This window comes from Haliaeetus albicilla, chromosome 12, assembly GCF_947461875.1.
Source record: "Haliaeetus albicilla chromosome 12, bHalAlb1.1, whole genome shotgun sequence".
In the NCBI taxonomy this organism is placed as follows: Eukaryota; Metazoa; Chordata; class Aves; order Accipitriformes; family Accipitridae; genus Haliaeetus; species Haliaeetus albicilla.
The window spans coordinates 42,792,126-42,814,384 of NC_091494.1; the positions used below are offsets into that span (position 1 = coordinate 42,792,126).

The 22,259-nt window shown below is 60.2% G+C and overlaps 1 protein-coding gene across 13 annotated transcripts in view; it reads left to right on the forward strand.

Annotated features, from left to right (window-relative positions):
• RBFOX3 (RNA binding fox-1 homolog 3) overlaps positions 1–22,259 on the forward strand; it is a 190,429-nt gene that overhangs the window by 41,543 nt on the left and 126,627 nt on the right. For 9 of the 13 annotated variants that reach the window (XM_069799482.1, XM_069799485.1, XM_069799487.1 and 6 more), the window contains exon 1: positions 553–753. The exons of the other annotated variants lie outside the window; for them this stretch is intronic. The gene's annotated coding sequence lies outside the window, so the exon portion shown is untranslated. Of the gene's footprint in view, positions 1–552; positions 754–22,259 lie in introns of those variants that run through there. 13 annotated transcript variants of the gene reach the window in all.

The following is a 22,259-nucleotide window of genomic DNA, read 5'->3' on the forward strand; positions in this document are numbered from 1 at the left end:
CGTCCGGGGGGGTTCCGCTCCTCGCCCGCCTGCGCGTCCTGCACCGGCTGGACGCACGGAAAAACGGGGAGAAGGCCCTCGGGGCAGCTCCCTGCCCGCTCGCAGGCAGCAGCAAGCGCAGCCTCGCCGCGGGAATAAACTCCCCGTCTGTCACGGCCGTCACACGTTCATTTTTGGGGGAGAAACAGGGAGGAAAAAAAAAAAAATCGCTCTTTTTCCGGACCAGAGGTGGGAGCATGTGCCGAGCACCCGCCGAGCACGCTGCCGGCCTGGGAGACTCCTCGCCGGGGTGGCGGGGGGGCGGTCGCGGCTCCCGACCGGAGCGGGGGGGTGGGTGGGATCCGGCCTCGGGCACACCGTGCCCCCCCCCCCCGGGTCTCCCCTCCGGGCCCCGCCAGCCCGGCGGGGGCGGGGGGGCGGCAGCCGCGGGGCGGGGCGGGGGCGGCCGCACGTGCCCCCCCCTCCCGCGCCCCCCCCCCTCCCCCCGCGGCGCTCGGCGGCGGCCGGGGGCGGGCGCGCTCGTTCGTTCGCTCGCTCGCTCGCGCGCTCGGCGGCTCCGGGGGCGGCGGCGGCGGCGCGGGCGCAGCCGCGTGCGAGGCTGCCCGGCGAGGCGAGCCCAGCCCCGCTTGCCGCGCCGCCTCCTGCCGCCGGGCTGCCCCCGGTCGTCCGGTGCTCGGGAGATGCCGTTCGGCGGGCGGGGACCCGCGGCTGCCCTCCGCCTCCGCCGCCGCCGCGGCGGGGACCTCTGAGCGCGTGAGTTACCGGGGGTGGGGGGGTGGGGTGGCGGGGGTACCGCGGCACCCTACGCCCGGCGGCGGCGGCGGCGGCGGCAGCGGGGAGGCTGCGGGAGGGGTCGGCTCGCCCCGATGGCCGCCACGGGAACTCGGCGTGGGGGGGGAGCGGCGAAGTTCCGCCGGGGCGGCCCTGGGAGGGGAGCGGGGGGGGCTCCACCGGGAACCCCACCGGGAGCCCCGGGGCGGCGGCGCCGCCGGAGCGCATCCCGGGGGAAGGCTCGGGGCTCCGGGCGGAGCGGGGCGCGGGGGGGGGGGGAACCCTCGGCGGCAGCGCCCCTCCCCAGCGCCGCGCTGCTGCCCCGCGGGGCTCCGGGACGAAGTTCGGGTGCGGCGGGCGGTGCCGGGTTGGGAGCCTTGAGCTCGGGTCCGGTAACCGAGCCTGCCCGTTCGCAGCGTCTCTTCGAGCTGGAGTCGGCAGCGTTTGATTTGCCGGCGAAAGGATGCTGGCCCAACTTCTTCATTAAGTTTGCGTTAGAGGTTCTTAACGGATGTCTTAATTAGGTGCTGTTGTTAACAGGAATATTACGCTAATTAAAATCACACCCTCCAGGTGAAGGTAAATTGTAAGAAAAAGTTGGGGGAGCTGGAGTCTGGATTAATGGCGTGAAGGAGGAGGAGGAGAGGCTCCCACTCGGGCTGGCCTGCCTCGGGGAAGCAGGCAAAGCCGTGGGGGCTGAGCTTGGCCCCGCGGCGAACGGGCAGAGCCAGGTGACCGAGGCGGCTTTCCCTGGGTTTTTCCTCTCCTGGATTCCTGGCTGGCTCCAGGAATTTCACCACAAGACGAGCTCGCCGGGCCAGCGTGTTAAGGGCTCACTGCGTGGGGAGGGACGGATGGAGAAGGCCTTTCGGAGTCACCTGCTTTATTTGTGTTGCGTGTGTAAGTGCCCAGCGCCGTTACCCAGCCGCCGTGCGTGCCAGGAGGCTGCACCGCGCGCGGCATCGCATCCCAGCGCTGCAAGGCAGATGTCTGAAGTAAACAAACGTGGCGTGGGGGTCGGGGAGCGGCCGTGCCGCCGAGGCGCTGGGCAGGCCTCGTGGGGGGACGGGCAGCGGGGTACGGGCAGCGGGGCGCGGGCAGCTGGCCGGCAGGAGCCGGGGGGCACGGACCCATCCCTCAGGCTGGAGCAGCCTGGAAAGCGCTGGGGAGGCTTCGTTAGTGCCTGCGTGTGCGCAGGCGGAGGGATGGGGGGGAGAGAGCAGGGAAGCAGGGATTTCTCGGCTTCTCACTCCAGTAAGCATGACATTAACAACACCGACTATTTTCGGTTGCCTTTCATGAAGGTTTGGAACTCGCTTGCTGCCTCCGCGGAAGCCTGGCCTCGGGCAGGGTGGCTCCTGCCGCCTGGGTTTCTGTCCTGGGGGGCACAGCCCGGGGTGGCCGCAGGTCGCTGTGCGCTGCGGCAGGCTGCGACGTTGGAGAATACCTTGCTTTTCCCCCTGCTAATTCTGCCCGGCATTTTCTGGGATGTCTGGGGCTCGTGGTTTGTCTCGCAGCGCTTCGAGGGTGTATTCTGCTGCCCTGGTGTTATTTGCATTCCAGCGGTACCCAAAGGCTGCAGCCAGGCTGGAGTCCTTGCTGTGCTGGGTGCTGTGCAAACATAGATGAAGGCACTCTGTTCCCCAAAGAGCTTCCTGGTTTCAGGCTAAAATGGTTGAGGCGTGATAAAGCCTCACAAAGCAAGAAATTAAGGCTGTTTTTCTGGATAATAGATGGAGAAGGAGCCTGGATTTGATAATTTTTGTGGAGGGATGATTGCAGTGGGTTGGGGCTGGCAGGGCTGCCCAGATCTGGCCAGTCGTTAGGAACTTGTTCTTGGCTCTGGGGAGCTGTGGTGAGGCTCTGCTTGTTATTTCACAGAAAATACAGGAGGTATTTTTTTTTTTTCCTCCCCTCTCCTTTGAAGTGGTCTGTGGGATTGTTCAGCACCACAGAAAGCCTTGGCACAAGGGCACACAAACGCTCTGCTGCAGCATTAGGTAAATCTTTGCCACGTAGGGTTAAGGCACTTGCTTTTGGGGCACGGCTGTGGGATCCTCTTACAGGGACATGAATTTCATGTGGCGAGCTGAGGGAGTGGTTTTGGAGCATGGAAGATAAGAGGTCCGGAGCCCACAGGCCAGCTGGCAGGTGAACTACTGTGGCCGTGAGCCCAAGCCCAGGTATCCTAAGGGGCACAGAGGGACCAGGATGGGACTGGGAAACCCCCCAGCCCGGCGGTCGCGGCTCTCACTCCTTCCTGGCAGTTGAGGAACCGCGTGGGGACAGACGTTGCAGAACTGGAGGCGCTGAAAGAGCCGTCACCGACAGACGTCTCCCCCGAGAGCTCGCTTGGCGTGAGGCAGCGCTGTCGGGAGCGCGAGGCTGGTGTCCCTCGTGGGCACCCCTGTGCTTGGGCTGCTGCGGCACCCGTCCCTTCCCTTCCTGCTGCCCCTGAACGAGAGGGACCTGGGCAGGCTGGGAGGCTTTAGGATGTTTTGGGGTGCTGACCCTTGTTCCATGTGATGCTGCCTTTGGAAAACCGGCTCCTCCAGCTTTCCCTTCCCAAACCTGGCCAGTCGTGCGTACTCCATATGTTCCCCACTTACACAGTCCTTTTATGACAAGGGCTGGGTTTTTTCTCTCCTTCCTTTCCAAAATAAAGGGCCTCTTTCCTAGTTGCGCTTACTGCTCCATCTCCCATCACTAGAACATGTCGTCCTTAATTACTGCGTTCACGTCCCAGGTGGTGGGATGGCCAGGCAGCCTGCGCACTGCGTTGGACGGTGGTGGAGCCCCTTTCTCTGTGCTGCTGCTGGTTGCTGGTCCTTTCTCTCCCTGTCCAGCGCAGCAGGTTTCTTCTTTCCCACCCTGGGTAGGACGGTTTAGCTCATTTGCCGCGATGCCTGAGAGGGATCCCCGGGTCTCCCCGGCCGGTGGGGAGCGCAGGAGTGGGGCTGGAGCACGTGCCGGCTGGGTTTGGGCACTCAGGGTAGGGATGCAAGTGTCCCCATCCCACTCGCGTCTCAAGCAGCTCGTCCAGCATGGGCCGTATTTGGTCATTCAGTGTATAAATAAAGGTTTTTAAGTGTGTGCATTTACTAAATTAGTTTGTCGTCACAATTTTTCAAATGGATCAGCTGACAGTAGATAACATGCCTCTGAAGGTTATTGAGATAATAAAAGGCATGAGGGAAGTTCCTTAATTTATTTGAGTTCTCTTTTAATTTACAGTCTTATGGGGTGAGAGTACACTGAATAATTAGTTCTTATGACTGATTTGCTCTTTTCAAACAACCGTGGAAGAGGAAGGGGAGCTGGTGGTGAGGTTTGAGGCTGAGCTCAGTGGAGAGAGGTTGAGCTGGAGGTAGGGCAGCCGTGGATCTGCACGGCCGAAGTCGTGCGGTGCTGGGAGCCTGGAGCTCCTCGGGCATCACCGCGGAGCAGCCTGCAGAAGTGGCCGGTGTGGGTCGGTTGGCAACATCTCTCCTTTTTGCACATCTGGAATAAGAAAGTACGAGAGACTGAGGTGCTTTCCTGAGGTTGCGGAGTGAGTCAGTGTCTCAGCTGGGTTTGAAAGGTGACCTGCAGAGCAGCTTGCTTTCAAATGGGCCTGAACGCCTTTTGCTCATCGGCGATGAATACAATGAAGTGGAAAGGAGACATATTTTCAAGCGTGTAAGCTGACAGGCCTCCCACGTATCCGCTCAGAGCCCACGGCGACCCTCCTCTGCCCTCCCCAGCCACTGTCTTGCCCCGGCTGTTGCTGGCAGTCTGTCCCCCCCCATCCCGGGGGGATTCACTGCCCCCAGGACCCTCGGGGAGCGCCCGGCCAGCGAGCTGGGCAGCAGCCTGAGCCAAGAGCTCCAGTGCCTTCTCCCACCAGGATGCTCCATCCCTCACCAGGCTGGGGTGCTCAGGGCTGCCAACAGCAGCTGCTTTTTTCCTCTGTAACCTTTCACAGTACAGGCAGGGGCTGTTGCCGGTGCTGTTCCAGGGCTTTCTGCTGGAATCGTTTGAGGTATTCGGGATGTGCGTTCCTGCAAATTAATTGACAGGCTGAGTTACCAGAAAAGGAAGCAAAATTTTCTTCTCTGTTATTTCATTAGTTATCGAGATTAATTTTTTTTTTAAACTTTGTTTTTAATAAACCCATCTAAAGCCTGCTCTCTCCTTTGCTCAGCTCACACTCAGATGCTCCAGGCATCATTGTGTCTTCCAGACTAGGCAAGATTGAATTTCTAATGGGTAGAAATGAGCGCACGAGTGTAGGATCCCTTTTCATGTTTCATTATCCAGTGTGTATGTGTGTCCGTCTACCCCCTCGCTCCCCCTCGCTGCCTAGTGCGGGTTGTCCTGCCAGCGGCTCATGCCTGTCCCAGGCTTTGCTGGGCATCTGTGATCCAGTTCCCTTGTTGGCATCTCCCGATGTCCCCTCTCAGCCCCAGGCCATGGACATGCCTTGGCAGCACAGTGGGTTCTGTGCAATTTTAAACTCCTCTGCCTGTCACCCCCACCCCAAGCTCCCCACCGCGTCCCGGTACCACCGGCTCCCCTGGCCAAAGCTCCCTTTCAGGCTGTGTTTTCCCTCTGTGGCTCTTGCCGTGTTCCTCAGGCCACCGCGGCAGCAGAGCTGTTATTCTATTTACAGCCACGGTACACAGCCGTGCTGCTGGCTGTGAGGTGAGATAGCTGGTACGTGTGGGACCCCGGCCTGGGGAGCCCGGGGGGAACTGGCCAGCCCACCGGCTCTGCAGCCCTGCACAGTGCTGCGTGATGCTGTTGAGTTTTTTTTTCTCCCTTAGTTATTTTTTGGCTTTACTGCCTAGAAACTGAAGCTGTTTCTGCTCGCGTGAGCTTCCCGAGCGAAGAGCGGCTCTGGTGCTCAGTCCCTCGTTGCTTGGGGAGGGGGACAGGGGGCTGCGAGGACGGATCCTGCTGTGGCAGGGAGGGGGTCCAGAGGGTTTTGTTGCTGGGAAAAGGGGTTTCTCCCCAGCGTTTTGCTGTTGCTTTTCCCAAGCATCGAAGGAACCACGTGCTCATGTGGGCCCTGCCAGGCTGCCTGTGCCGCTGCTGCGGGGACTCTTTTCTACCTGGGAAAATAAAAAAAGGCTTTTTTGCAATCTCGGCTGGCGCTGTCCTGGGGGGAGATGAGATGCTGCCCACAGCCCCCCAGGGCCTGGGGGGGGTTGGCGGCTGCCGAGCTCCAGCCAATTCTCTCCTGGTCGTGCCGCGATGCCTGGCATGCCGCAGTGCCCGGCTTGTGGATGCCCGGTGTGCCCTCCCGGTTGCACGGCTCTGCCCAGGCAGGAGATGGGTGAAAATGGGATTTAAATATACAGGAGGACCGGGACTCACTGGAGTTTGAGTAGAACCGGTGATGCTTGCTTTGGGCAGTCTGATTGATTCAGGATTTCTTGAAACTGGGAGTCCAGGCAATGGCTTGGGTTCTGTAATCGGCTAAAATCATCTCAAGGAATCGGTGAGCAGGGCGTGTGCGTGGCCCATGCTTAGAGAAAACAGGATTATTGAACCAGGGGAAGTCATTGCAACTAGAATTTATGGAAGTGATAAAACAACTTTTGACAACAGGCTCACCTCCTCTGCAGCCGGGAGAGAATATTTTCCTCTTGTTGGATCGATAAACAATTAATTCTAAAGCAGGGAGCCAGAGAAAAAGGGAGAGTTTTCCAGATTTCTAAACTCTTAATCAAGCTCTGGGTAAAACACAGATGTGAGAATCTGAGACCTGCTGATAAAATCTTGACCTTGATAACTGGTTCCTCAATTCCTGGACCGCAGATGATACTTCCTTTGCTGAATAAATCCACTTTTAAATATAGAACTTGTTCCTAGACATTTATGCTTCCAGTGTGTTTAATGTAGCTTTACTTAATAATCTGCTTCAAAATGCTGACTTTCCCCCCACATATTAATTGAATTCTAATTTCCATTCAGAATCAGCTTAAATTAAATGAGTTTAAAAACATAGTAAATAATACATATAATTCACTTAGTCTTAACATAAGCTGTGAAAATAAAGAATCCAAATAACTATGTAAACCTGCACGCGGTGCATCCTTCTCGTTAGCAGAAGACCCGGCATCCTTTTGTTCAATGTGACGTCTTTGCGAATTGGCCAGTAAGAAAGAAAAATTAATTTAAGCTGGTAACCGGAGTCCAGATGGAAACGTGGTAATGTGTGATCAGTTAACAGTGCTGCGCTGGGGGATTTGCCTCCTGGCCGGCAGCGCTGGCTGGTTTCGGTCCCTGTGAGAAGATTTGGCCGGGTGCTGCCTGTCTGCGGGGCAGGAGCTGGGGCAGGCAGCGGCGCTGGTCCTCGCTGCAGGCAGCCTGGGGTGGCTGGGCTGGCATCTCCCCGCTCCGCATCCCTGGGGTGGTTGGAGGGAGCCCAGGGCAGGGCGATCCCCGGAGCCGCTGGAGCGCTCTTCCCGCTCCCCATCCCACGGAGCCCTCTTCCCGCTCCCCGTCCCACCCGCGCCCTGTTTCTCCACGGTGCCCCATGGCGAGAGTCTGTCTGCCAGGGCCCCGCTGCCTGTCCCGCGAGGCTGCGGGCAGGGGACGAGGCAGGGAGCAGTGGCTCCGAGGCAGTGACGGTCATAGTAAACCCGTCCCCTTCGGTGGATGCTCGAGCAGGGCGCCTCGGCAGGCGCCACGTGCTCGCCAGAAATGGAGCGATGTCGACTGATGGAGCCGCTGCACCGTCCGGGTCCTCGCTGGGTGGGTTTGGGTTTGCATCCCTGGCTGGGCTCGGGGAGCTTTCGGTGCTGTTTTCTTAGGGGCTCGAACTGCATGGTGGCGGGAGGGGAGGTGGGTGATGATGACACTGGTGTCCCGTCTCTATGGGTTTGGGAGGTCCCGGGTCACCGGGAGCACTGACGAAGCTTTGGGCTCTGGCAGACTCTCCATCAGCCGCCTTTGCTGCTGCTGTCACTGATGGAAACTGTGGGTTTTAATGAAACTCCCCCAAGCAGCATTCGGGTCCGTAACGCCTGATGGGCATGGCGCTATTGGGTTGTGGATATGATTGAGCATTGTCTGTTTGCAGGCTGGGAAGGTCTCTTTGCTCTCCAGGAGTTACTGGGGTTGTCCGAGAGTCCGTTTTGTAGGAAGAAAGGATTAGAGATCTGACACAACTTGTGGTTTGGTTTCTGGGCAATGAAGGAATTTCTGCCGTAGCGCTGTAGCAGGCATCGAGCTGGCACAAGCTGCTGGCTGAACTGGGAACAAACACTGCTTTTGGCCACTTTCTGGGCCCTGGCAAGGTGACCCCCATGGCTGGGGTGTCACAGCCTGGTGCTCGAGCCCCTCTCCAGTGGGCGCAGGGTAGGGGCTGCGGCGCTGCCTGCGCGGGGGCTCTGTGCGCGGCTACGGCTGTTCAGCATGTACAAATGGTGGATGCTGCTGGAGAACATCACTCTGCGCCGAGGGGCTCTGCAGGCAGCGCAGGTAATCTGCACGGCAGCGCATCGCTGCTGCAGCTGCCCAGAGCCGTGTTACAGCCTGGGCTGGGTGCACGGGCAGTGCCGCGGCGGGAGGACGTGCCGGCAGCGCCGGTGAGGCTCTCCCCGTGCCCCCTGCGCGAGAGCAGGGCTTGGGGTGCACCCGTGGGACCCCCCAGAGCTGTGAGCAGGCAGGTGTTGCACGGGAGGGCTCTCGCAGGCAGATCCGCCTGGGAAGGTGCTTCATGGAATATGCAGATCCTGGTGTGGAGAAGGGCCTAAATAATTATACGCATAGCCAGATTTTTTTAAATAAAGCTATCTACAGTATATTGCAGAAGTAATTAGGAATCCTGAGCTGGCTGTATCTCGATCTTTATAGCAACATAGCTGATAAAGCATGATTCAGGGACCTCGTTATCTTTTTTTAAAGAAGTTTTTATTTAACTTCCGTGAAGTTGCCATGGTTACTCCTGTGCATGGCTTCCCTGCCTCTCTTGCCTTAAGTGCAGCTGCTAGCGTTGAGAATTAAAACATCTACATTTGGAGCAGCCCTGGCCTCCCCCCGCCGTAATCCTGGCTGTGCTCTCGCGGGGGGAGAGGCTGCGGTTCAGGAGCCTCATCCCTTGCCGACCCTGGAAAAGGCATTTTCAGCTCCTGTGCTCGAGCTATTTGCCTTAGTAAAGCCCTGCCTTTCCTGTGCTAAACAAACAACCCAGTGGGAAGAATTTGGAGGGTGGGTTTGGGTCCCCATTGGTGTGGGAAAGAGAGACTCGTGCTACCTGACCTGAGCTGCCTCTGCAGCGATGCACCTCGCATGGCCGTCGCTCTCCATACGCTGTTGCACGCTAAATGGCGTCAACGGCCCCATCGGGATCGCTGACCTCCAAAACCAGGGCTGGGGCTCTGGCTCCTTGTCCGGGACAGAGGAAACCTCACTGCTGGTGGAGCTGCTCCCGCTGGCTGCAGTGCCTCTGCTGAGCGGAGCTGCAGACTCCTGCCCTCGTACCAGTGCTGGGACCTTGGTTTTGGAGTCTCCTCCTGCGCTGGGATCGGCCGCTGGGTTTGGCTGCTGCTGGGGGCACAGTGTGGAGGACACCGGTGGCTTTGTGCAGGTGTGGCTGTGGGCATCCCAGATCAGGGCTGCTGGGATGGCCCAGGGTGGCTGTGCCATGGTGGATTGGCCAGTGCAGGTGGCCTCCAGCTTCTCCTTTGCTTTCTTGGCATCCGTCGTGGCCCTGGCAGCCCCATGAGCGGGTGTCATGGGACACAGCAGTGCCTGTAGCCCGTCGTGTGCAGGAGCACCCTTGCAGCCATCCCCAACAGCAGACTGGGGACTATGGACATGCTGGTTGGGCACTTCTCTTGCAAGGGACCTGCCGCTGTGGGCCCCCCTCATCACTGCGCAGCCCCCAGATGCTGTCGGTGACAGAGATTAACTGGCTCGCCAGCACGAGGGGTTCCTGCGATGTGCATCGGCACAGCCTGGGGTGTTCTCTGCTGCGTGATTCAAGGCTCTCACAGGGCATGGGGGGGCTCTGGGGCTGCCTGTCCAGCCCTGAGCAGGATGGGGAAGGTGGTGGGAGGCACTGGGCGTGGAGTCCGGTGCTTGGGAGTCCTGGGTTGCTCTGTGTTTTGGCTAATAGGACCTCGTTGTCCAGGAGCTGACGGGGGCAGGGGGTTTAATGAACCACAAACGAGCCCAGTCCTGATGCTGTGCCGGGAGGCCACAGATGCAGGTGCAGGGAGCCAAGGTGGGTTATGAGATCAGCCCATTTCCATGGCGATGGCCATGACATAAGACACTGACAGGAGATGTTTTGTAATAACACGTCCTGCGCCAGGCAAACCCAAGAAGTTGGGGAGCTGAGGAGGCAGCAGCCACTCCCAGCCAGCCCAGGGGCCGGGCGCTGGGAGGGATGCTGGAAGGTAGGGAGCCTCCAGAAGGGGAAATCCATATTCGAGCAGTTGTTTGATGGGAAGAAGCCGTGCTGCCTTCTCCTGCCAGCGAAGGGCTTTGATTTCTGCTGGCAGGGGCATTTGGGTCTCGTGGGTGCTTGGCGCTGCCGCTCCGATCCACTGCGCCGCTTCCCGTCCCCGCGGTGCCGGCCAGGTAATGAGGAGCCCTGCGCCGGGCTGGTGATAACGGCCATCTGTCCAGGGCAGGGCTGAACTCTGTCCTCATTATGTCTGTCAAAGTTTTGTCAAGCTTCCCCTCCTGCTCCTCTCGGCATTTTTAAGCAGCGGAGGGTGGGAGGGTGTGTGGGAGGTGAAGCCGCACCAGAAATAATTCTGCGCGTTCGGGGGTGCGAGCGGCGCTGCGGGAAGGCACCTCTCCCCGGCAGCCCCGCTGCTGGCCCGCCGGCTGTTTGCCTGGTTCAAAAAGTCCCCCGGATGAAGTGAGCAGCTTTTATTTGTTTGTCTCTCCTTTTTCTCCCCGCCCCCCCCGCTTTCTTCATTTCTCTTTTCCCTTCTTCATTTTCCTTCCTGATGAAAGATTTTCTTGCAGTGTCAAGGCAATGTGACCTGGTTCCGTAATAAAGAGGAGGCTTATTAGAATTAAAGCCCAACAGTGTTAAAAAAGCAATCTTTGCAAGATTGAGGCCATGAGGGAATTGTAAATTCTCAGCAAAGACCTCATTTAAAGACTGGGATGAAAACACATGCGCACGCACGCACCGAAGCCTTGCACCGCGAGGGGACGTCTGGTTTTGAGGAGAATTTGGGGGAGGACGAGGGAGTAGAGCGGCGCTCGAGTCCTCTTGGATTTGCCCAGGATCCTCCCGTTGGCACGTTCGTGGCTCCGCTTGCTCCTTGGCCGGGGCGGCTCTGTGAATATCCCTTGGGTTTGGGTTTGTTTTCCTTGTTCCTCCGGGGACACCCTCCCCGCGGCCCCCCGCATCCCTGCTCATCTCTTCCCGGCGCTGCCGCCCACCCACCGCGGTGGTGGGAGCGATGGCAGCCAGCGCCGAGCGTGCAGCCGGTGAGTCAGGCTGCCCGGGCTCCCCCGGCGACTCTCCGGCTCCGTGCAAGCCCCAAGGGGTGCGGGGCTCCTCTGGCTGCTCCCCGCAGAAGTTTCCCTCGGGGTGTGATGGGTGCTGGGTCGGTGCCAGAGCCGGCAGGGAGAGGTTGGGATGGGGTGTCCCTCCCTGGGGCGAAGCGTGCCGGCTCTGCGGACCCCTTGCCGTGGCGCTTGCGGTGGGTGCTGTGTGCTGGGGGTGCTCCCCACCCACGCCAACAGGGCTTGCAACGCTCTGCAGGGCAGACCGGTGCCTGTGGCCCAGCTGCGGCTTTGGCCTCATCCTGCACGGAATATGTTTCCCTCCTGCCTGCCTCTTCGGGAGCACGCATGGGACTTCTCGTCCGTGCCCGGGGAGAAGGGCTATGGTGGGGAGCAGGTGAAGTGACCCTGCTGCCCTCCGGCAGCTCCCCCCTCTCCCTCCTCCTGGTTTTTGATCCGGGGCTGTGGCTGCAGCGGGGGCTGCTGCTGCTGCATTCCCATGGCCGGCTGCGGGGAGCGAGTGCGGAGCCAGCGGAGGAGCTGTCAGAAAGGCCCCAGAGCTCCCGCTGTCCGCAGAGCAGCAGTCCCTGCCATTCCCCACGGTGGTCTGTTGTCATGATTTGCTGTTATCTGTCTAATTAGAAAGTAAGCTCTCCTGGCAGGGAGCTCGGCTGCTTCTCTGGCTCTAAGTGCCGCGCACACCTGTGGTGCAGCAGAAATGAGGATATCTTAAGCAGCAAAAGGGAGGGCTGATGTGTGAGTGTTCGTCAGCTCGCCTGCCTGAGCTCAGGGCTGTGGGAGCCCATGGTGCCCGGCTGGCATGAGGATGAGCTGCCCAACGCTGGCTGGCCGAGGGGAGGGGGCTGCTGGTAGCTGGGGATGCCTGGGCTCCTGCTCAGCGATGCCCGAGGTCAGCGAGGGGCTCTCAGTAACAAGGATGCTTAGAGCCAGTGGAGCCAGGTGGCCCGAGCCTGGTGCTGCCAGGGAAAGAGCTGCCACCTCCCACGGGTTTGTGTCCCGGTGCCTGTGGCCAAGGCTCCCCACCGCCTCGCCTGCCGGGTCACCGGCGAGCCCCGCTGCTCAGGTAGCCGAGGAGCCGGCTGCTCCGGAGGGACAAACCCGCATGTGCCAGCAGATCCTGCCAACGGACGGGACATCAGAGAGTGTTTTCTCCCAGGTCTCGCTCAAGTGAGGGGGGGAAATACATGGCAGTTAAGTTCGGTGGCTGTGCTGTGTTCCCATGATATATGGTGCACAGTTCAGCTGTAGCCTTTGTTGTCACTTCTGCTCCTGGATATTTATAGCTAGCCAGAGCTGCGCCCAGCCCAGCGTCTGCCTTGCAGCACTGCTGCCTCTGCGTGTCGGTGCCTCCGCACCCCGGCCCGGGGAGGGGAGTGGGGGCTGCCACCCCGGTGTGGGGGGGCTTTGGGCTCCTGCTCGTGGGCAGCACCGGGGAGACGTTCTCGGTCAGAGTGGGAGCTGGGCGCCAGTGGAGCTGGGTTGTATCAGTGGGGAGTGTGGGGCAGGCCCCCCCCCTCCCAGGGTGCTGTGTCGCTGCTCTGCTGCTACCTGAGCAGACAAACAGGGTTTGGAGCCCAAGGTGTGCGTGGATGCAGCAGTGCTGCTCTCCGGACCCACGCTGGCATCCTCTGTGGCTGTATCCTGCTGCATGGCTGGTGCAGCTGGGCAATTTGTCCTGCTCCAGGAGGAGCAGGGTAGCTGGGCACTGAGTTTGGAGGCCTCCGGCATGGCTGTTAGAAATGAAAGCTCCTTGGGGATACTGCTTGGTTTGGTGTGTAAGTGGACGGCTGTGGCCATAACCGGGATCTCTGCAGAGTGTGTGCTGTTGCAAGGGCTTTGCTCTTCCCTGCAGCAATCTGCTCTGATGGGTGGTTAGCGAGAAAACTCTTGCTGCAGCCTTGGAAGCCTGTAGAGATGCTTGCTTGCTCCATGCTGGGGGAGCTGCAAGGGTTAGGGGGATGCTTCAGACCCTGACCCAGGTCAGAACTTGAGGACTGCTGTTTCCTTCTGCTTTAGCCCTTGTGCAAAGTGGTGATGGTCTCGTGTGTGTCTGGAGGTGCATTTGTCCTGAGACGTGACTTAGAATTTGGGGTGTACGGTGGGGTTTGGGCAGATGGGCTTTGGGGGCATCCTGGTCCTCTCCCGTTCAGCATCCTGGTCCTCTCCCATTCTCTGGATGTGCTGCAAAGACCCTAAGGAGCAGCCCCAGGGGTTGCAGAGGGGTTTCTTCCCAAAGGGGTCAAAACAGACCCCTGCCCTGCCGCCTGGGGCCCGTAGGAAGGCAAGGCTGGCGCTGCCATCTCTCCCTAACGCGCCATTAATTTAATGTCTCATCTAGGAGCCTTTCACTTGAGGATAAATGGCCTTTTTGTCCAGAGCCTGCGTGAGTTACTCTGACGTTTTGCTACTGAGTAGACGTGGGTAGGGGAGAGTTGGGTATTGGATTGGGTGATAGGCAAGAGAAGCAATCTCTGGGAGGCCATCAATTTGGATTAAGCTTTGTGGACTGGGATGTAGGGTAATCACCATCCTTCATTTCGGAGAGGTAAGAAACAAGTCAGCTTCTTTATGGATCATTATAGCTGCAGCAGGAATTGCTTCCACCCTAGCCATGGGCACGCATCCCCGCTGGGCTGGAGGTGGTGAAAGAGGGTGTAAAGCTGAAGGAGCGAGCCAGCTGCGGCAGAGCACGCCGGGGCGGATGCGGCTTTGGAGGTGCGAGCCGGACTTTGGCCTCGCTGCAGAGCTGGGTGCTGCCACCGCTTTCCCGATGGGTGTTGGAGTTGCCTCTTCGACCAGAGCTCACCGTCCGTCCCCCAGCGCGGCACCGCGGCGGGATGTGGGGGGAACCTGCCATGGTGGGGGGGACACGACAGACTGGCCGCTGTCTCGCTCTGTTTGCACAGCATCCCCCATTTTCAAGCCCTGCGATGGCAGGAGTTGCGGAGCATCTCCCCGGGCCCGCTGACAGCAGCGCTCTCCAGGCACCCTCCTCCCACCCGCCCGCGCACGCCCACGCACAGCCAGCGATAAAAGGCTCAGCCCCGTAAACAAGGGGGAGAGGAGGAGTGATGAAATGGAAATGGGGCAGCGGTCTGAGGCGGGGGAGTGCGGGTGTGAAGCTCGAACCAGCCGAGCTGAGCTGGTGGGGCTGGTGCAGCTGGTGCGCTGCCTGCGTGCTGCCTGCGCGCTGCCTCTGGCCGCGGTGGGGAGATGCTCGCGGGCCGGCGGGGAGGAGAAATCTGTTTTGGACTTGCCGAGCGGAAGGCCTCTCTTCCCTTTTGTTTGCACTTTTTTTTTTTTTTTTTTATATCTGAGTGCTTCATTTTCCAGAAGCTGTCATTTTACATAAACCTCTCAGCGAGGTACATCCATTCCCACTGCCAAAATCTCCATATCAAACACTTGTAACATGCCGCTGAACTGACAGCCCTGACTATACACGCTCCGTGGCTTTACAAAGGGATGCTGCGTCGGTGAAGGATATAAATACACGCATTGAAATGACACGCAGCGCGCTCGCTCTCCAGCTCGCTCTCCCCTGCTCTCTTGCTGCCCAGTTAAAATTTATCTGCAGCCTCGGCACAGGCACCCGCGGCCCTGCCGGCACCATCGCTGCGCCTGCCCGGCACTGGTGTGGGTGGAGGGGATGCAGGGCGGGCATCTGGCATGCTGCGCAGCGTGCTGCTGCAGCGGGCGCAGGGCTTGGGTGTCGCATGTAGTGCGGGGAGCGGGCTGCAGCTGGGCAGCAGCATCCCTGGCACATGTGGGAGGCAGGAGCCCCCGGGCAGTGGTGCCTGCAGCCCGTGTGCGTGGGAAGCCCTGCTCCCCACTGCCTCTCCGTTGAGTGCAGGCAGCAGGGTGCAGGCAGGATGCCCCTGCCTGTCCGGCAAGCGGTTGAGGTGCTGAGGGGAGGGGGTCAGGGTGCCAGCGGTGAGGAAACAGTGCTAACTGTGCTGGATTGGAAAGGGCTCCTCCATCCCAGCGAAGCACCCAAGTTTGCTTTTTTTTTTTTTTTTTTTTTTAAAAAGGGGAGCTGATGCAAAGGCACCCCATGACCCTGGCACCCCACAAGCCTGGCACCCTGGGCAGCTGTGCCCAGGGCTGGCAATGTGCTTGCAGCTGCTGTGCGGGGTCCGGAGCCCATACGCAGGCTGCACCCCGGGCTCCCCGGGAATCCTTTTCCAGCCTGGATGCGGCTCTGTCGGCACCTTCTGCCTGGCAGCAGCTGCGGGTCAGAGCGCGGCCCAGCCTCGCTCTGCCAGGGACTGGGGTTATGAACACAGTTGCTCTGGGATGGGGCCCATCTCCCTCTGCCGCAGCGTGGCCACTGCTTGTTTGCCCTGAGACCCCCCTTGTTCGGCGAGCAGTGGCTCTGCTGCAGTGGGGGTCCCGGTGGGGTGCAGAGGGGTGAGCAGCGATGGTGAGGCCCCAGGGTAACCCACGCTCCTGGTGATTCAGCAGGAGTGGGGCTGCTTGGCTTGAAACTCTCTCTTTGCCTCAAATCCCGTTTTAATGGGAATATGGGGACAGAGAGAGTTGAGCAATCCAACTGCTTTCTTTTCAAAGAAAATTCTTTTCTTCTGGATGAAATTCAAACCCAACCCCAAATCTCGGTTTCTTTGCAAAGGAGAAGGAAGGAAATGCAAAATACATCCCCCCCTCCCCGAGTCTATCAGTCTTGCAGCTGATGAGCAGAACCATTCCTGCTCGTCCTGGGATTCCCTCCCTCCTCTTCGGAAAGAAGTCGCTGTCATTGCTGACGGCGTCGTAGCTGCATCCTGCCAGGCCCGCCGCGAGCACCGCTTAGCTGTTCCCCAGGATGAGACGTGGTTATCCGGGGAGGCAGCGGGATGTGGAGCAGGTCGCAGGGAAGTGGGCTCTGCTCGAGGGCTGAGAGCTCCTGCGGTCCCTTACCCCCTTCCCGGGGTTACCTCGTTCCTTCTGCACCTGGACGTGCCGTGGGGGTCTCATGGCTGATGCTGACCCCGCGAGGCTCGGGAACACGGGCCAGCGCCAGCCCAGGCTGGGGGGCTGCGTGTTGGCAGCAATAATTAATTAGAGGTCTAGGCACAGGGGCTGCGTAGTTGGGGAAGCAGCGACTGAAATTGCAGCGAGCGGCGGCAGCAGCCAGGGTTCTCTTGGTTCCCTCCTATAAAAACCAGAGCTCTCCACGAGCAGCCTAAAATAGACAGAAGCTGCCTGTGCCTGCAGCAGGGGACGTGCTGCTGCGGCGGCAGGGCTGTAACTGCGGGGTCGGTGTGCGAGGCAGGATTGGTGCCCAGACCCGTCCCCGCTCGCGTGACCTGTCGGAGCATCCCGCGATGGAGCGGGGCTGCTGCCTCGGGCTGCTGCCTCGGGCTGCTCCGGCGGTGGGCACCCCCTCACCCCCCCCGCGTTAACAGGCCTCGCTTCGTTGCAGCCCCTCGAGAGGGTCGGGGCGAGGCAAGCTCCCCCCATGCTGCTGCTGTTGCTGGTGGCTCGGTCCTTCCTCCGACCCTGCTGCTGGAGCAAACTGGGAGCAAATTTCCGTGGGACGTGAGGCTCGCTGGGGCTCTGTGGGCTGTACTCACTGTGTTACTTGGCTGCGTCGCTCCATCGGTCTTTCCCTTACCAGCGGAGCGCAGCAGGGCACACGCTGGCCGGTGGCGTGGGCTTTTACTGGCAGAGTGCGTACCCCATCATTTGTAATGCTACGCTTGGAAGTTTCTGCTGCTCTTACAGACAAGAACCTTGACGTGGGAAATATGAGTTATTTTTTTAAATGTAATACCATTAAAATGGTTTTTAATTGAGTTCATTTCTGCAAGTTCAGTGATAAATTTTTAAGCACCTCAACTTGGAGAGACAGGTCTGCACTCGGCTCCTCTGCTTCTCGTGCGAGAGAAGCTCCAGGACCTGAAATGTTTCTGAGCTGTTGCTGTCTCTGTCCTCAGAAAACCTGCGAGATCTCTGCCCCCCAGCTAAGGAGAAGCTTGGCACATGCGTGGGGGTGTGTGTGTGTGTGCCCAAAGCTCCTGTGTGTCCCCCCCAGCTCTGCTGCCCAGGCTGGCGCTGCTGGGGGACGTGAAGATGCTCTGGGTCAGGTCTCTGGAGACCTGAGCTTGGCTGGGGCTGCCAGTGGAGGGTTTGTGTTGGCTCCCCCCTGGGGGAAGGTGTGCGGGGGGCAATGTGGAGCGAGCTCCCAGGGCCGTGTCGCCCCAGCTGTGCGTGGGGAGGGCGCGCTTGCAGCCGGGCGCAACGCGGTGCCCAGGCGGAGCGGTGGGTGGGAAGCCTCTGCTCTGCCTTGCGTCTGCAGCTCCTTCCAGCCAGGATGAATCAGCCTTTCCCAAGGACCGGTGAGAGATCTGCTGTCACCGTAGCCTCTGGTCCTCAGGGAGAAGCAGCCCTCCCCGGCCGGGGAGCCATAATGGGCGAGGGCAGTGGCGGTGCAAGCTGCGATGCCATCTGCTGCCTTCGCTGGCAGATAGGCACAGACCTCATGTCCCCAAACCACTCTTTTTAGAGGAGAGAAGTGCACCTGGCTGGCGATGCTCCTGGGAGCCCGGGCAGTGCTGACATGCTGGGGCTGGCAGCTGCCGGGGGTTGTACCGTCCTCGGGGGGCTGTTGCACCCACTGGGTGCCCGCTGTGGGCTCAGGGCAGTCCCCACGGCTGAGGGCTGGGATTCCCTTTTCCCATGTTGGAAGGAACCATCCAGGCTTGGCCCCTGACTCCAGCGTGTGGCTCAGCCCGGAGCCCCGTGTTTGTCCCGAGGACAGAGGCGACCATTCATCCTGGCGCTTGGAGCCAGCCTGGAGCCGGGATGGGCACACAGCTGAACTCTCCGCAGGCTGATGTATGGATGCTTGGGGAGGGTCCAGCTGTAAAACCAGAGAGGGCTGCTGCTGGGAAGGGGCTCGCCTGGAAGGAGCGGGTCTGGCTCTGTGCTTGCTGGGGGTGGCTGGCAGGGCACTGCTCCGCTGGTGGGGAAATTCCCGGTTTCTGATTTCCCGGGCAGGGTTGGCTGGCATGCACATGCCAAGGAGGCAGCCTGCCTGCGGCGGGAGTGAACTGAGCACAAAAGGCTGCGTGGTTTGAGACGGGGCCCTTCGGTCCATGGCTGTGCTGTGGGGCAGGGTCCCCTTGGCCGTCAGAGCCCTGGGGATGCTCTAGGTCCAGGGGGGTTTGGCTGAGAGATGAACACCCGACCCCAGAGCTGCTCTTGGCCATCGCTCCCCTCTCCTCGCCGCTGTGGTGCACGGGCTGGCTGGTGGGTGAGTGCGGTGGGTGGCTGTGCACGGCCCTGCACGCTGGGCTTGCCCATCTGCTGGCCGTGGGGAAGTGGGAGCAGGAGGGGACTTTTGGTAACAGGCTCAACCGGAGCATCGCCCTTGGCTCCATCCCCTCGCAGGACCCGGCGGGGTGGCAGCGTGGGCAGGAGGTGCCTCTCCCAGCGTTGCCAGTACCTGCTCTTGGTTCCCTGCCCGCTCTCCCGCTGGCGGCGGCAGCTGCTGCTGCTGAGTCCGGCCGGGAGCAGCCCCCGGTGCCAGCTGCCTCCGGGCCACCTTCCCTCTTCCCCTCTTTGTCCGGAGGCTTTTCCCTCCCTGCCTGCGTGGGTTCCTGCAGGGGCGCTGGCGTTGGAGGGCAGGAGGGAGCTGGGGCTGGGCAGAGGGGTCGGTTAGGCTGCGGGCTCCCGCTGTGAGCGATTGAGGGAAGATGGTCTCTGCAGGCAAAGTTCATGAACGTTCATCACTGGCGATGGGAAGTTTTTGTATGTGCTGATTAACTGCCTCCCTCTGATGTGACATGGCAAGATAAAATATGAGCGACTGCATTCTTTGACTTAAAACTTAATTAAAACTATATATCAAAAACGTAAGACCCTAGCCTTAATAAAACCTGATAAAATTATACTAATACACTTCAATTTCAATCCAAGGCTCCCTGATGGAAGAGCGTGAGAGGCCGAACCCATAACTAGATTAGAAACACCTCCTATGCAATATTTATGGTGCTGTCCTGCTTGAGATGCATGGCCTCCGAGGAAGACTCTGGCACTGTGATGAAGAGGAGTTGTCAGCCCAGCTTACATGTAAATAGGAGAGAGGGCAAGATCATACAGGCATGCAGCTGGCAGCGGGAGAGCGACTCTGGGGCTGTGCTGGCCCCGGAGGATGAGCTCAAGGAGGGAGGGATGCTGCTCCCTGCCCTTGCCGCCGTGCCCCGGGGATGCCTCCGCACCGCAGCCCTGCCTGTGCCACGCAGCGTTGCCGCAATCCCTGTCTGCGTGCCGGTGGCCCAGCAGCCATTTGTTGGGGCGAAGGGAGAGGTCACGGAGCTCCGGCGGGTGGGTTCTGCCCGCAGGCTCCTGACAGCTGCCGATAGCTGTTGGCTGCTTCGCCTTTATGGGATGATTTATTGAGTGAGATGCTGCACGTTGGATTATAGGCTTAGAGCCAGAGCCCTGCGATTAGGAGCGGAGTGGAGAAAATGAGCCTGTTAAGTTCACTGTGCAGGAGTGAAGGGAAGGCAGCAGTCGAGCTGCTGGGGCGTGATTCCGTAGTGGAGGTGCCCTTCTGCTCCCTCCGCCTCAGGTGAAAATCAGCAGGAGCGCCCAGTCCCCCACACGGTTCCCCTGGGCAGGTTCCCTCTGGCACAGCCCAGAGCATCCCTGCTCCTGGAATTGCTCGCTCAGCCTTTCCCCACTGGCCCCACGTCCCCAGAATTTCATTTTTGGGCAGAGATGTCCTGGGTTCGTGTCTGCAGAGGGGTTTGAGCCCAGGGCAGGTGTCACGCCACGGTGTTCAGTGGGGTTTGGGGTTACTGGCAGGGCTCCGTGCAGCTCAGCCGGCTGCAGTGCCACCTCGCCCCGGCGACACGGGAAGCGGCTCTGGTAGACTGCTAATGTGGAGCATAAATTGTGGTGGAGACAGGGTAGGTCAGAGGAGGGAGGCAGGACCAGTAAAGCATTGCGGTCAATGAGACTCTATCCTTAGAGGAGAAACCAGGGTCTAATTACAGAGCGAAGGGAAAACATGCAGTGATGCTTTACAGGGGCGGGCGGCCATGGGAGTGCTGCCCTGTGCTGCCGAGCTGCTGCCAGAGCAGCCCTGCCCGTGTCCCGCTGCCCACCGGGACGCCCCATGCAGCTGGCGCTGCGGGCTCCGGCCGTGTCCCGCTGCCCACCGGGACGCCCCATGCAGCTGGCGCTGCGGGCTCCGGCGTCCTTGTCTGCCGCATCGGCTAACGCTGCCTCTGCATCCCTTGCTGCCAGCCCTCTCCCCGCTACAGCACGTTTTGGGGGCCAAGACTGCTTTTTCATGTGTTTGCACGCAGCCTGGAGCAACGTGCTCTCGGGGTCCGCAGCGATCGCAGCCAGTGGAGCGGGGATGTTTCTGCTGCCTTCGGTTTCTTGGGTTGCACGTAAACCCATTGGGACAGCCCGGTTCTGTCTTGGTCGAGGCTGATGTGCAGCCTGCACCCAGATGGGATGCTGAGCATGAAGGGGGTCCCGGTACGCAGGGGGGGTCAGAGCAGTCTGTCGGGGCTGGGGGTGCAGCCGACGGCTGGTGGGCTGCTGGGACCCAGCACTGCTGGAGGGCTCTGTGCCCGTCTGCTGTGCCTGGGGGCCGTGGCCACGGCTGCCCCCGCCGTTCCCTCCTCTCTTTTCCCTTCCAGGTGACCGGGCATGTATCTCCAGGGAGCGCTGATGTGTGTTGGTGTTTCTCCAAGGCAGTGGCAGCCCGTGTTCCTCCAGCAGCAAGCAGCCTGGCTTGACCCCGGCTGCTGGAAGGGGGGGCGAGGTGGGCACTGGGCTGACGGGGACCCTGTTCCCGGGCGGGAAGGGACCTGGTGGGCAGCAGCATCGGCTCTGCTGGCCACAGGGTCCCTGTCCCCTTGTCCCCCTCCCCAGATCCCTGGGGAGCTGGAAGTAAGGGCAGAGCAAAAGGAGAAGGGATGGGTGTTGGTAAGCCGGTGCCCAGCTCTGCCCTCCCCGCTTCCCTCCTTCCCACCCCTCTTCCCTCCTTCCCCAGGCTTTGCCCCTGGTTTGCTCCCCTGTGCCGTCCCTCTCCCCAGCCTCGCGTGGGGATGGCAGTGCACGGTGCTCCGTGGAGCTGTATTTTCAGAGACTGCGGGGGATGTCGTGTGTGTAAAATTAGCGCTGCCTTGTTAGTCCTTTTCAGGCTAATTCGGAGTGAAATGCTTTAGCAGCGGTGGGCTGATTCTATCAGGAGAACAAGAACTAATTAAATTCACTCTGACCATCAAGCAGTAAATTATTTATACCCAGACAGATGCAATCTAATCCATAGCATCCAGCCCCACTGAACTTGCATCCTCCTTGGTTCAGCGTGAGGGGCAGATTAAATGTGCAGAGGGGCAAAGGGGGCAGCAGGAGGGCTGGGGGGGGCAGAGCAAGGGCAGCCAGGGAAAGCACATTTGTTTTCCCTTCTGGTGCCTGCAGTGGGACCCCTCTGCCGGCACCATGGCCCCCGGCCCTGCCTGGGGAGCTGCAGGGCGCAGGGGGTGGGACCGGGGAGGGGGGAGAAGAAGAGACGGGGTATCCCCCAACAGCTGCCTGCGTTCCTCCATCTCAGGGAGCTGGCATCAGACCCGTGCTTTCGGCCGGGGAGGTGGCAGGGCAGGCGCTGCCCTTTGCCAATGTCCGCAGGGAGGTGTGGGAGTCCTCCTCCTCCTCCTCCTCCTGGGGAGGAAGGCCGAGCGCCCTGCAGAGGTGAGGGCAGGTTTCCTGCTGCTGTGTCTTGGTCCCTGTGCTGCTGTGCGGTCTCCATCACTTCCCTCCCTGCATCTCCCCCAGGCCCAGTGGCCGCAGGCAGCTCAGCTCGGGGCAGATATGAACTGTTATCATCTCCTTAAGGATTTTTTTTTTTTTGTTATCTGATGCTGGTGTCTGATTAGATCATTCTTGCATCTCAGTGGTAACATGAGCTTTGACTGCTTAAAAGCTGCAGTTCACTCTAATTACTATTGAGCCGAGATCCCTCTTCTTCTTTCAAATTG